Source organism: Apus apus, chromosome W (genome assembly GCF_020740795.1).
Source record: "Apus apus isolate bApuApu2 chromosome W, bApuApu2.pri.cur, whole genome shotgun sequence".
NCBI lineage: Eukaryota > Metazoa > Chordata > Aves > Apodiformes > Apodidae > Apus > Apus apus.
The window spans coordinates 2365347-2377650 of NC_067311.1; the positions used below are offsets into that span (position 1 = coordinate 2365347).

The 12304-nt window shown below is 46.3% G+C and overlaps 1 protein-coding gene across 1 annotated transcript in view; it reads left to right on the top strand.

Annotated features, from left to right (window-relative positions):
- Positions 1-11310, top strand: part of LOC127395183 (uncharacterized) — a 432114-nt gene extending 420804 nt beyond the window's left edge. The window contains exon 2 of the mRNA XM_051641744.1: positions 11288-11310. The gene's annotated coding sequence lies outside the window, so the exon portion shown is untranslated. The remainder of the gene's footprint in view (positions 1-11287) is intronic.
- The last annotated feature ends 994 nt before the right edge of the window (positions 11311-12304 follow it).

The following is a 12304-nucleotide window of genomic DNA, read 5'->3' on the forward strand; positions in this document are numbered from 1 at the left end:
TTCAGTAAGTCATGGGTAACAGGAGAGGTGCCTGAAGACTGGAGGATAGCAAATGTCACTCCAGTCTACAAGAAGGGCAAGAAGGAGGACCCGGGTAACTATAAACCGGTCAGCCTCACCTCCATCCCTGGAAAGGTGATGGAACAACTTGTCCTTGGCACTATCTCTAGGCATATCAAGGACATGGGGGTCATCAAGAGCAGTCAACATAGTTTTACCAAGGGTAAGTCATGTTTGACCAACCTTATAGCCTTCTATGAGGAAATTACTAGGTGGATAGATGATGGTAGAGCGGTAGATGTGGTCTATCTTGATTTCAGTAAAGCATTTGACACCGTCTCCCACAGCATCCTTGTAGATAAGTTGATCAAGTATGGGTTTGATGATCAGGCAGTGAGGTGGATCAAGAACTGGTTGAAAGGAAGAAGTCAGAGAGTTGTAGTCAATGGGGCAGAATCTAGTTGGAGGCCTGTGACTAGTGGAGTCCCTCAGGGGTCGGTACTGGGACCGGTGTTGTTCAACATCTTCATCAACGACCTGGATGAGGGAACAGAATGTACCCTCAGCAAGTTTGCTGATGACACCAAGCTGGGAGGAGTGGCTGACACACCAGAAGGCTGTGCTGCCATTCAGAGAGACCTAGACAGGCTGGAGACTTGGGCGGGGAAAAACCTGATGAAGTTCAACAAGGGCAAGTGTAGAGTTTTGCATTTGGGGAAGAACAACCCCATGTACCAGTACAGGTTGGGGGCTGACCTGCTTGAGAGCAGTGTAGGAGAAAGGGACCTGGGGGTCCTGGTAGACAGGAGGATGACCATGAGCCAGCAGTGTGCCCTTGTGGCTAAGAAGGCCAATGGCACCCTGGGGTGCATTAGAAAGGATGTGGTTAATAGGTCAAGAGAGGTTCTCCTCCCCCTCTATTCTGCATTGGTGAGGCCACATCTGGAGTATTGTGTCCAGTTCTGGGCCCCTCAGTTCAGGAAGGACAGGGAACTGCTTGAAAGAGTCCAACGCAGAGCCACAAAGATGATTAAGGGAGTGGAGCATCTCCCTTATGAGGAAAGGCTGAGAGCTGGGTCTCTTTAGTTTGGAGAGAAGGAGACTGAGGGGTGACCTCATCAATGTTTACAAATACGTAAGGGTGAGTGTCAAGAAGATGGAGTTAAGCTTTTTTCAGTGATGACCAGTGATAGGACAAGGAGTAATAGATACAAATTGGAGCATAGGAGGTTTAAGGTGAATATCAGAAAAAAATTTTTTACTGTGAGAGTGACAGAGCACTGGAACAGGCTGCCCAGAGAGGTTGTGGAGTCTCCTTCACTGGAGACATTCAAAACCCTCCTGGACGCCTTCCTGTGTGATGTACTCTAGGTGACCCTGCTCTGGCAGGGGGGTTGGACTAGATGATCTTTCGAGGTCCCTTCCAACTCCTAGGATTCTATGATTCTATGATTCTAATCGCAGCTTACTGCTTCCTCATTAGGAGGAGGAGTAGGCGCTGACCTCTTCTCTCTGGTGACCAACAACAGGACCCGAGGGAATGGTAGGAAGATGTGCAGGGGGAGGTTTAGGTTGGACATTAGGAAGAGATTCTTCACCCAAAGGGTGGTGGAGCACTGGAATAGGCTCCCCAGGGAAGCTGTAATGGCACTGAGCCTTACAATATTCAAGAAACACTTGGATAACACCCTTAGGGACATGGTGTGTACTTTGGGGTTGTCCTGTTCTGGGGCGGGAGTTGGACTTGGTGATCCAGGCTGTCCACGGAGGTGGTTGAGCCACCATCCCTGGAGACATCTTAAAAGACAGATGTGGTGCCAGGGGACAGGGTTTAGTGGTGGATACGGCAGAGTTAGGGTAGTGGTTGGGCTTGATGATCTTGAAGGTCTTTTCCAACCAGAACAATACAATGATACTATAATCTCTCTCACTCTCCCTCTCTCAGCATTCCAGAGCTATCTATGACTGACTAAAGAGAAACGGACTCCAAATTGGGCCCTGCCATGAACTGCATAGAGAGGCATTTTGATAAGCAAAATAGGACACTCAGTCCTTAGACACATTCATGTTTGCCACTGTAATTTAGGTGGTAGTTCACTATTCCATGCTCCTGTAGTTCCCATGCTGTTCTGCTTTCCTTCTAGCCTAACAAGAATCCATGGAACATCTGTGCTCAAGATCAGAATTACACAAAGCATTGTGTATGAGAATGAACTGCCTACAAAACAACACTTCCCCATAGGCCTGATTCAGTCAGTAAAATATTTAACCTCCAACTGTCAGGAAGAAAGTTCCTTCAGAATGCCAATCCCTTGCAAGGGTATCAAGAGTTTCTCTCAGTGTTGTACAAATTCTGACTTACTTTGGCTTTTTGGAAAAATAGACGAAAACAGCCTCTTGGATCCACATTACAACTTCTGGCCATTTCTATAATAAACTGCATCACAACTGCTTGGTGTGCTATTTGTTCCATCAGAGCTCTTTTCTGAAAAGATAAATTACATAATTATATGAAATATTTTTTAAAGTATAACTCTATCTAAAATTCAGCAACATCTTTGCTTTTGATTCCTAAAGATAAAATAACTGACAGAAGCAAAGGGTCTGTTACTTAGCTGAAACTAGATCTAATGTAGTAATGTGTTTTGGAGGGTTCCTTCAATAAGATAACATGGGCATAGGAAGACAAGGAGAAGAGTAATTAAATGGCTCATCAATTTGGACAGCTTTTCTATACTGTACGTGGGAAACTGCATACTTTTAAGCAGTTTAAAGGTCTTCCTAGTACCTGTTCAGCTTCAGGGCAAGTGTAGAGTTTTGCATTTGGGGAAGAACAACCCCATGTACCAGTACAGGTTGGGGGCTGACCTGCTTGAGAGCAGTGTAGGTGAAAGGGACCTGGGGGTCCTGGTAGACAGGAGGATGACCATGAGCCAGCAGTGTGCCCTTGTGGCTAAGAAGGCCAATGGCATCCTGGGGTGCATTAGAAAGGGTGTGGTTAGTCAGTCAAGAGAGGTTCTCCTCCCCCTCTATTCTGCATTGGTGAGGCCACATCTGGAGTATTGTGTCCAGTTCTGGGCCCCTCAGTTCAGGAAGGACAGGGAACTGCTGGAAAGAGTCCAGCGCAGAGCCACAAAGATGATTAAGGGAGCGGAACATCTCCCTTATGAGGAAAGGCTGAGAGAGCTGGGTCTCTTTAGTTGGGAGAGAAGGAGACTGAGGGGTGACCTCATCAATGTTTACAAATACGTAAAGGGTGAGTGTCAAGAAGATGGAGTTAAGCTTTTTTCAGTGATGACCAGTGATAGGACAAGGAGTAATAGATACAAATTGGAGCATAGGAGCTTTAAGGTGAATATCAGAAATTTTTTTTTTACTGTGAGAGTGACAGAGCACTGGAACAGACTGCCCAGAGAGGTTGTGGAGTCTCCTTCACTGGAGACATTCAAAACCCGCCTGGACGCCTTCCTGTGTGATGTACTCTAGGTGACCCTGCTCTGGCAGGGGGGTTGGACTAGATGATCTTTCGAGGTCCCTTCCAACCCCTATGATTCTATGATTCTATGATTCCATATATCTACATAAGCTCAGAGGAAGGTCAGAGATCACAGAAGACAACTTCCTTCCTGCTTCTTCTTCCCTTCTCTTCCGTCCATGGCCAGCATCCAGGGAGGACTCAATCCATCCATCACCGTCGACCCCTAGGCTCAAACTCTCCTGACCCTCGAAACTGTGCTTTCACCAGCAGCAATCCGGGACTTTTCGGGACTGTTCACAGCTAAGGGGAGTGCTGTAGGAACTGCTGGGGGTGGGGGGAGGCAAGAGGCTTTTGCACATTTCTGAAGACATTTGTATATAATTGTATATATTTTCTTTTATCATTAGTGTTTAATTAAAGCTGTCTAGTTTAGTTTTCAATCCAGTAAATTCTCTCTCTCTTTTTCTCTCTCTCCTTCCCTACCTGGGTGGGAAGGGGGAGGGGATCGAGAGCATTCTTGTCAAACCTGAGTCAAATGGTGACAACATAAGCAAAAGCTGTTGCAGGGTTGGACAAATTTTGGTAGTAGAAACCTAAGTGTCTAAGTCTCTGTTGATGTTTATATATATTGTGTGGTATCTGTAACTGTTTTCATACATTTTTACTGGTATCGAGGGGGGTGTGTGTGTGATTGAGACATACAAACAAGTATAAAGCAAGTGTGGAGTTCGGATCTGCGGTTCTGTTATCCTGCAAAGGGTGCAGCCAGAGAAGAATGAAGGAAAAGACCAAGTGCTTTTGTGTGGACATTAACACATTTCAAAATGATGTCCAAATTAGCACATTTGTTTAAGAATAAAAGTGTTGGTAATCTGCCTCCTGATGAAAAGATAAAAACCTCCCCATCAGGGTGTTTATTAGACCATTGGGGAGAATTACAGGATGATGTGTGAAAAGATCAAATGACAGAATATTGTAACCATGGCCCCTGTATGTTTTAGAAGATCAAGAAAAATGGCCCACAACTGAACTTTAAGCTATATCACTATATTACAGTTGATGTGGTTTTGTAGAAGTGAAGGAAAATGGAATGAAGTTCCATATGTAAACTTGTTCTTTTATCTGAGGCAACAAACTGATTGGCATAAAGAATGTAAATTGATTAGTTGAGACAATCTAGTAATGGCTTTAACTTCTGAAAACAAAAAAAAACAAAGACAAGTCGCTCTGCAAAAAGGTGCATTAAATACATGGTACCAAAAGATGAAGCAGGACCAGAATTAGAGGTAGCTCCTCCGCAAAGAGGATGGGAACACCATAGGCAGGGACAGTGGCATGAAAGGGATAACGAATTGGAGGAAACAGTGGAGCCAGAGAACAGTGGAATGAGAGATGAGGAAGAAGGACCTTCAGAAGTTGTGGTGCATACTCTTGTATCTTGGAGAACTAGACAGCAAACACAGATGTTAGCCCCTTTGAGACAAGGAGTAGGAGTTGGTCAAGATGGACCTGTATATGTGAAAGTACCTTTTCCGATTGTGGATTTGATGGCTTGGAAGCAGGCTGCAGGAACTTATAGGGAAAATCCTGAGAAGATGGGCAGAATAGTGGACACAGTTATTAGGACACAGGACACAGATTGGAATGATTTGCAGGTGATAATGGGTCATTTGTTGGATGAGACAGAGAAGCCAATGGCATTGACAGTTGCTAAGGTGCAGGCAGAAGCGGTGATGATGAATGGGATGGTGCATGGAACTTTAGAGCAAAATTTTCGTTCTGGAGATCTTGAGTGGGATCCAAACCGTGTGGAGCACAGACAGAGACTGAATCGGTATCAGAAGTGGGTTTTGTATGGGGTGAGAAATGTGATACCTAAAGCTGTAAATTGTCCAAAGCTATATGAAGTGAGACAGGGTAAGAATGAATCTCCTGCATTTCTGGAAAGATTAAAGGAAGTTGCCAGAAAATACACTGATTTAAAAGTGGAAACAGATACAGCACAAGTGCAACTGGCCTTGATTTTTATAGGACAGACCAGTTATAAGGAAAAAGCTCCAGAAAATGGAAGGAGAGGATTTGAAGAATCTGAATAAGATTTTAGAGGTGGCATGGAAAGTATATAATAATCGAGAAAAAGAAGAAAGGAAAACTAGAGAGAACAGGCTTTTGGCAGTGGTAACAGGAGCACCAGTGAGAGGAAGTCTCACTTTCCTTTTGTCCTATTTGGTAACAGGGGGGGCAGCCTATCATCTTGCCATGGGGAACTTCTACTCGGACACCTCCTTCCCCTTCTTCCTCACCAACCTCGGGATCTCTGCTCTGGCATTGCTCTCACCTCTGCTCCCCAACTAGGGTTGGAGAACTGGCCTCCAAAAAAGTGTCTCTCACTGAAATTAACTGTAATAGATGTAACGGAAAAAATAAAATAAAAATAAAGGAGAAATGATGGCAATACTGCGATTAACTGCTGGCACTGTAAAGGCAAATTTTGGAGCATCATCAGGGTGCAATGGAATAGTAAAAAAACAGTCTTTAAGATCTATTATACAGATGTCCCATTCTGCTGGAATCATAGAGGGGGAAGGCATTCCTGGCTGCAAAGACCCCATGCTTTCTATAGCATCATTGACTTGCCTCAAATCATGTAAAAGTCGCCATTTCCCAGATTTCTTTTTAATTACAAATACAGGGGTATTCCAGGGGTTCTGTGATGGTTCAATATGGCCTTGGGCCAACTGTTCTGCTACCAAGTCTTTAAGAGCATTTAGTTTTTCTTGCGTCAAGGGCCACTGGTCAACCCACACAGGCTGGGAAGTCAACTATCTCAATGGGATGGTAGGCCTGCATTGGCCGCTCTCTTCAGTGGCCCGTAAGAAAAACCTTGACAATCTGTCCCAATAGTAACACCCCACTGACTTAAACAATCTCGGCCCCACAAATTGAGGGGGACTGTGACCACATAAGGGCGAATGGTTGCCGTTTGACCTTCTGGACTGACAATCTGGATCAGAAGTAGGCTCTGTTGACTGATAGTTGCTCCTCCCACTCCTGCTACTGCAAAGGAGGAGACCATGGGCCAGTTCGATGGCCATTGTTTTTTAGATATTATAGTAACATCAGCTCCAGTATCAATCATTCCTATGATAGTTATTTCAAGAGGAGGCCCATGCGACGATTGGACACTACACTTCATGTTAGGCCTGGAGGCCATAACAGCTTGTGTCCAAAAAACCTGGGCTTCACCTGTGGAGCCAAAACCTCCTGTCCCTCTTTCTACTTGATCTGCATTGTGCACTTGGGCTACAAATGGCACCAATTGAGCGATGCAGCTTTGGGCAGTTACGGTAACTGGTGGAGATGGAGTCCATATCATGGCCGCAATTTGTCCTGTAAAATCTGCATCAATAACCCCAGGCAACACAAACAATCCCTGCAAAGTGACACTAGACCGCCCTAACAATAAGGCGCTCAATCCATGTCCCAAAGGCCCAAATGCCTCTAATGGTACCTTATGTACTTTATTGTCCTTTATGGTGACTGAGATGGCTGTGGTGACATCCACTCCAGTACTTCCCTTTGTCCGGGCTCGTAGTTGACCGCATAGGCTTGGAAGGGACTGCGTGGATGTATTTGTGTCTGCGTGCGCATCCCTAGCACGCTCTGCTTCCTGTTTCCTGGAGGTCCTCTAGGTGGAAGAGCTCGGACCTGCTTGTTAAACTTAGACCGACATAGTTTAGCAAAATGCCCTACTTTCCCACACCATGTACAAGGACCATTTGGCACTAATTTACCATTTTCTCCTACTGTAAATGGACATTGCTTTTTAAAGTGATCTGGTTGCCCACATTGAAAACAGTTTTTTGCTACTCTTACTGCAGCAGCAAACGTTTTTGCCAATTCTGACATTTGATGTGCTGTGGTACCAACTTTTCTACAAGCTTCTATCATGTCTACCAGAGTTGGATTCCATAATGGTAACAGCACTTGTTTGCAGTCTGCATTAGCATTATCTTTAGCCAGCTGCAGCAACAAGGCCTCTTGAGCTGGAACATTATTCACCTGCTTTTCAATTGCATCTGAGTCTGTCAATAAAGCTTACATAAGATTCATCTGGCCTGTTTTATAGAGGTCCATGGCAGTTGAGGGGTCCCTGTATCAGGGACGTGTTGCATAGCCAAGAGAGCCAAATCTTTTCCTTGTTGTAGAATAGATGAATGCAGGCAGGCTTGCAGTTGCGGAGTATTTAAAGGAGGATCACCCATCCACTACGCTGGCCTGGCCCCAAAGCGTGGATCGTCTTGAGAACGGTTCAAATTGGCCAGAGCTGCTTCATTCACTAGTCGGCGCCATTGCGCTTCAAATAAAAGTAACTGCGTTGGTGTGAAGCAAATCTGTGCTATGTTACGACAGTCAAAAGGAGTTAGTTCATTAGAAAAAATAATTCGTAATAATGATTGAGCATACGGCGAGGTAAATCCATGTTGCATAATCGTAGTTCTTAAATCACGTATAATACTCCAATGAAACGGATCCCAGTCATCTGGTTCCTCCCCATTACCACGAATAACAGGGCAAGCCAAAATATCACCGGCCAGTTCCACTTCCCCTGCCTCTTTAGCTTGCTCATACAATTTCTTCCAAAATTTGCCTGGGTCTGCGCCTTTAATTGCTACAGAAACCGGCTGAATAGTCAGTAAATTCTGAAGGGGGGGGCAGAAGGTCGACATGTCACTCCCGTCATTCCCTCCGGGGGCTGAAATCACAGGCTGTACAGTTAGCGAGTTCTGAAGGGGGGGCGGGGGGCCGACACTTAACTCCCCCATTCTCTCCGAGGGCTGATAAATCTATTAAACACGAACTCACAGGTTCCTTTTTTGCCGCTTCCTTAAACTCTCCCTCAGATTCGGAGTCAACGGGGGCACTTCAGGAGGTGGAGGGGGTGGGAATGGCACGTCCATGCATGCAGGGGCCGTGGGAGCCGATTTGGAAGTCACTTGCACTGGGGCTGGCAATGCCGGTGCCGTGGCTGCAGCTGCCGCGGCTGCAGCTTCCCGATCTGCCTTAAACTGTTTTAACGACTCCAGCACAAGCCGCCAAGTTGTTAACGACTTTGTGGCCATTTCATTCCCCTTTGTAGCAGCATCCCAAAGCGCACGCCCCGCCTCCTCCCATGTCTCTATAAAAAAAGCTGTTTGCGCATCACCCTGCACACCATTCTTCTTGCACCAGACAAGCAAAGTACGTAGCACATGCTCATCATATTTTATGCCCCGCTTTTTCAGTATTTGTAGCAGAATGGTTAATATAGACCTCTCTTCTGCTGATATCTGCACCCCCATATTTATGTTCCCAGCTGCTCACCTTTTCTCCCCAAAGGTGTGTATTTCTTCTGTGTCCGGACTAGGCTCTCGATCTGCCTTTTTTTGCTTAGCTGGGCTCCACCACCAGCTGCTCTCAGGTCTGCAGTCACTGATCCCTATCACGTCGGGGTCACCATTTGTGGCAGACACACAGCTGACACACCATGATGGTCACAAGCATCAGCGGTTTATTAAGGGTTACATTGCATTTTTATACTTTGCTCTCCTGTCCACGTGCCTTACGCTTCCTTCCTATCGGTTAACAGCTTCTGTTCACACGTTCTATCTTATTCTGATAGGCTACAAGCTTCTTATATTTTCTTACAAGAATGTCACCACACATCTGTATCTCACATACCTTCTCTCCCTCAAACTTGTTTATCTCTAACCGTCAAGGACACAGCTGTAGTTTGTCGAGATCAAGGCCACCCGCAGCCCATAGCTGATCGCCCACAGAAGAGAAACAGTAAATCTCTTGTATCCCTTAAGGATGCATCCTGAAACACTGGGAAAAATTTAGAGAGGATCTTCTAACAAAAGAAAAGATGAAACAATATTGTAATCAATGGTGTCCATCGTATAAATTAGAAGACAGTAAAAATTGCCTGAAAATGAGTTTTCAAAGTTAGAATACTCATGGGGAATTTCAATTGATATAATTGTGATACTATTGTGTGTAAAGATTTGTCGCGAGCCGATGCTGTTACAGAGGCTACTGGCTGTCAGGATGCTTTTGCGACTTCCCCCCCCAATTAGGAGGGGTTTTTTAATTAACCCGAGGTCACACACGTGGCACTCACCTCTCACAGAGGAACGGCCGCTGCGGGACCGTATTTTAGAGCGAAGATTAGAATACTACACTTACCACGCCCACAAATTGTTACTGAGGCCAATGTTTAGTTTACGAATTAACCGGTTTATTAAAGACTAACACAAACTGAGGGATGAGGTTTAGGAGAAATGTAAAAATGGCAAATGGCTACCTAGGGTATATCAGGGAAGTAATGCAAAAGTACGATGCCCTTAAGACGTTTTCTCCAAGAGAGGGTTGTGGATCAAAGGAGAGGGAGGGAGAAGGGCAAGCCCGACGACAGTCCTCCTTAAAAGTGGTCGCGATGTGTGTGTGCAAGTATGGGAAGAGGAAGGGGGGTTGTATGGTGTCGTTACCCTCCCGCGGCGAGGCGGTTCCCCTCCGGCACCTGGCTTGGGGGGTAGGGTGCAGCCCTTAGTGCAGTCCCCGGCGGCTTCTTCCCTAGCGGCAGAGGCGGCAGCGGCAGCGGCAGTGGCAGCAGCGGCAGTGGGTGCCCCCCCCCTCACAGCAGGCAGCTACGGCAGGGTCCTGAAGTCCATGGTTTCGAGGGGGCAGCCCCTTGCGGCTCGGCAGCGGCAGTGACTATTCCCCCTGAGAGGCAGCGGCTTGGTTTCCCCAGCAACTGGCAGCAAAACGGAGGGGGGCTCCGGCCCCGGCCCTGACGGCTGCGGGAAGAACTCGGTGGACCAGGGGTCAGAACCCTGGTGCGCACACTGTTATGGCTCAGGCTGGATCGCCGGGGCAGGCAGGCAGACTAGCAGGCCTGGAAGAGTCCCGGTGCCTGGCTCTGCAGCAGGGCAAGTTCAATGAGCAGCAGGGGGGTATCCCACACAAGAAGCATCCACGCAGGCCGCTCTCACCTGCAAAACCTGTTGCCTTTTATACCCCAGTGACCCCTTGTCCAGTCAGTGTCACTGCCACAATGCATGAACATAATAATGTCCAGAGCCAATAAGCATCCATGAGCCCCAAGTTAGGGTGGTAACTATTAGGGGCAATTCAAAACTTGTTGCCCATCCTTCCTGCCTTGTATAACATCTTTTGTTTTGCTTTCATTTGTCCTTGAGCAGCAGGCCTGGTTTTGGTCCGTTAGCTGGGTATAATCAGCAGAAGGACTTTGCTGGCTTAAAAGGCATTTTGTTTAGACTTATGTGGGGAAGAAGAAGAACCGTTTCCCACAAAATTATACTGAATGAATATATGTTGCATCTCTGCCCTGATGACCTGAAGTGTCATGGGTCCATCGAGCTAGAAAGAATTCACCCTTATGTTCCCAATCCAAGTCTATTTGGAACACTTGAGCAGCCTCATCTGCTCATTGGTTGTGTCGATGTTCCTCAGTGGCTCAACTCAGAGGCACGTGTGCATCTACATGACGCACTTTTACCACCAGTTTCTCTATACAAGCTACAGTGTCTTTCCACAGGTCAGCAACCCAAATAGGTTTACCTTTTTGCTGCCAGTTGTTCTGCTGCCACTGCTTTAGCCAACTGTCCTGGTTTGAGCCAGGATGAAGCCAGTTTTCCTTTTTACTGATTTTTTTTTCTTCAGCTGGATTTCTTTCAACTAGCAACATTCTGTTCTAGCTAGGCTGATAAGACATTGGAATGTTTTTCTAACTACTGGGGCTTCAAGGTCACATCTTCACTCTGCCGGCTCAGACACTATGGGGAGATCTATGAACCCTCCGTAGGAGGCTGAATTAGACAGGCAGCAAAATTGGCCAGAGATATTCCATTCCATATATCTACGTAAGCTCAGAGGAAGGTCAGAGATCACAGAAGACAACTTCCTTCCTGCTTCTTCTTCCCTTATCTTCCGTCCATGGCCGGCATCCGGAGAGGACTCCGTCCATCCATCACCGTCGACCCTTAGGCTCGAGCTCTCCTGACCCTCATCACTCTCCGCTTTCTCCAGTAGCAGCTCCAGGATTTCTCGGAACTGTTCCAGCTCAGGGGAGTGCTGTGGGAGTTGCTGGGGGTGAGGGGAGGCGAGAGGCTCTTGCACATACCTGAACATATCTGTATATAATTGTATATATTTTCTTATATCATTAGTGTTTAATTAAAGCTGTGTAGTTTAGTTTTCAATCCAGCCAAGTCTCTCTCTTTTTCTCTCTCTCCTTCCCTACCTGGGTGGGAGGGGGAGGGGATCGAGAACATTGTTGTCAGACCCGAGTCAAACGGTGACAACAATTTATTGGCACCCAACGTGGGGCACGATTTTAAGGCCAGATTACACATTTTGATTAATTGGGAGTGTTCAAAATTCCATCTCTGATGGGAGGAATCCCTCAGATAGCAATGGGTAACAATTCTGCTCAATTTCCTGATGGATTGAAAACTGAACGGACACTTACTGCAATGAATCTACTGGATCTTTTTCCAAACCTGCAGTGGTACATGTGGTATACAGCCAAGGGCATACTGCTCTTTGTAGCTGCTCCTGTGATTGTTTTATGGTTTATTGACAGAACTGTAGCCATAATCAACCGTATAATTGCCAACCTAGTGATCCTAGGGGTTATGATACTGTTCTTTATGGGGGCACTGTATGTGTACAGTTACAGTACAAGTCCTAGTGGTACAACTCCTAAAGTGAATGGAACGGTTCATGTTGATAACAGCAGTAGCTGGTTCAACTTGAAATCTC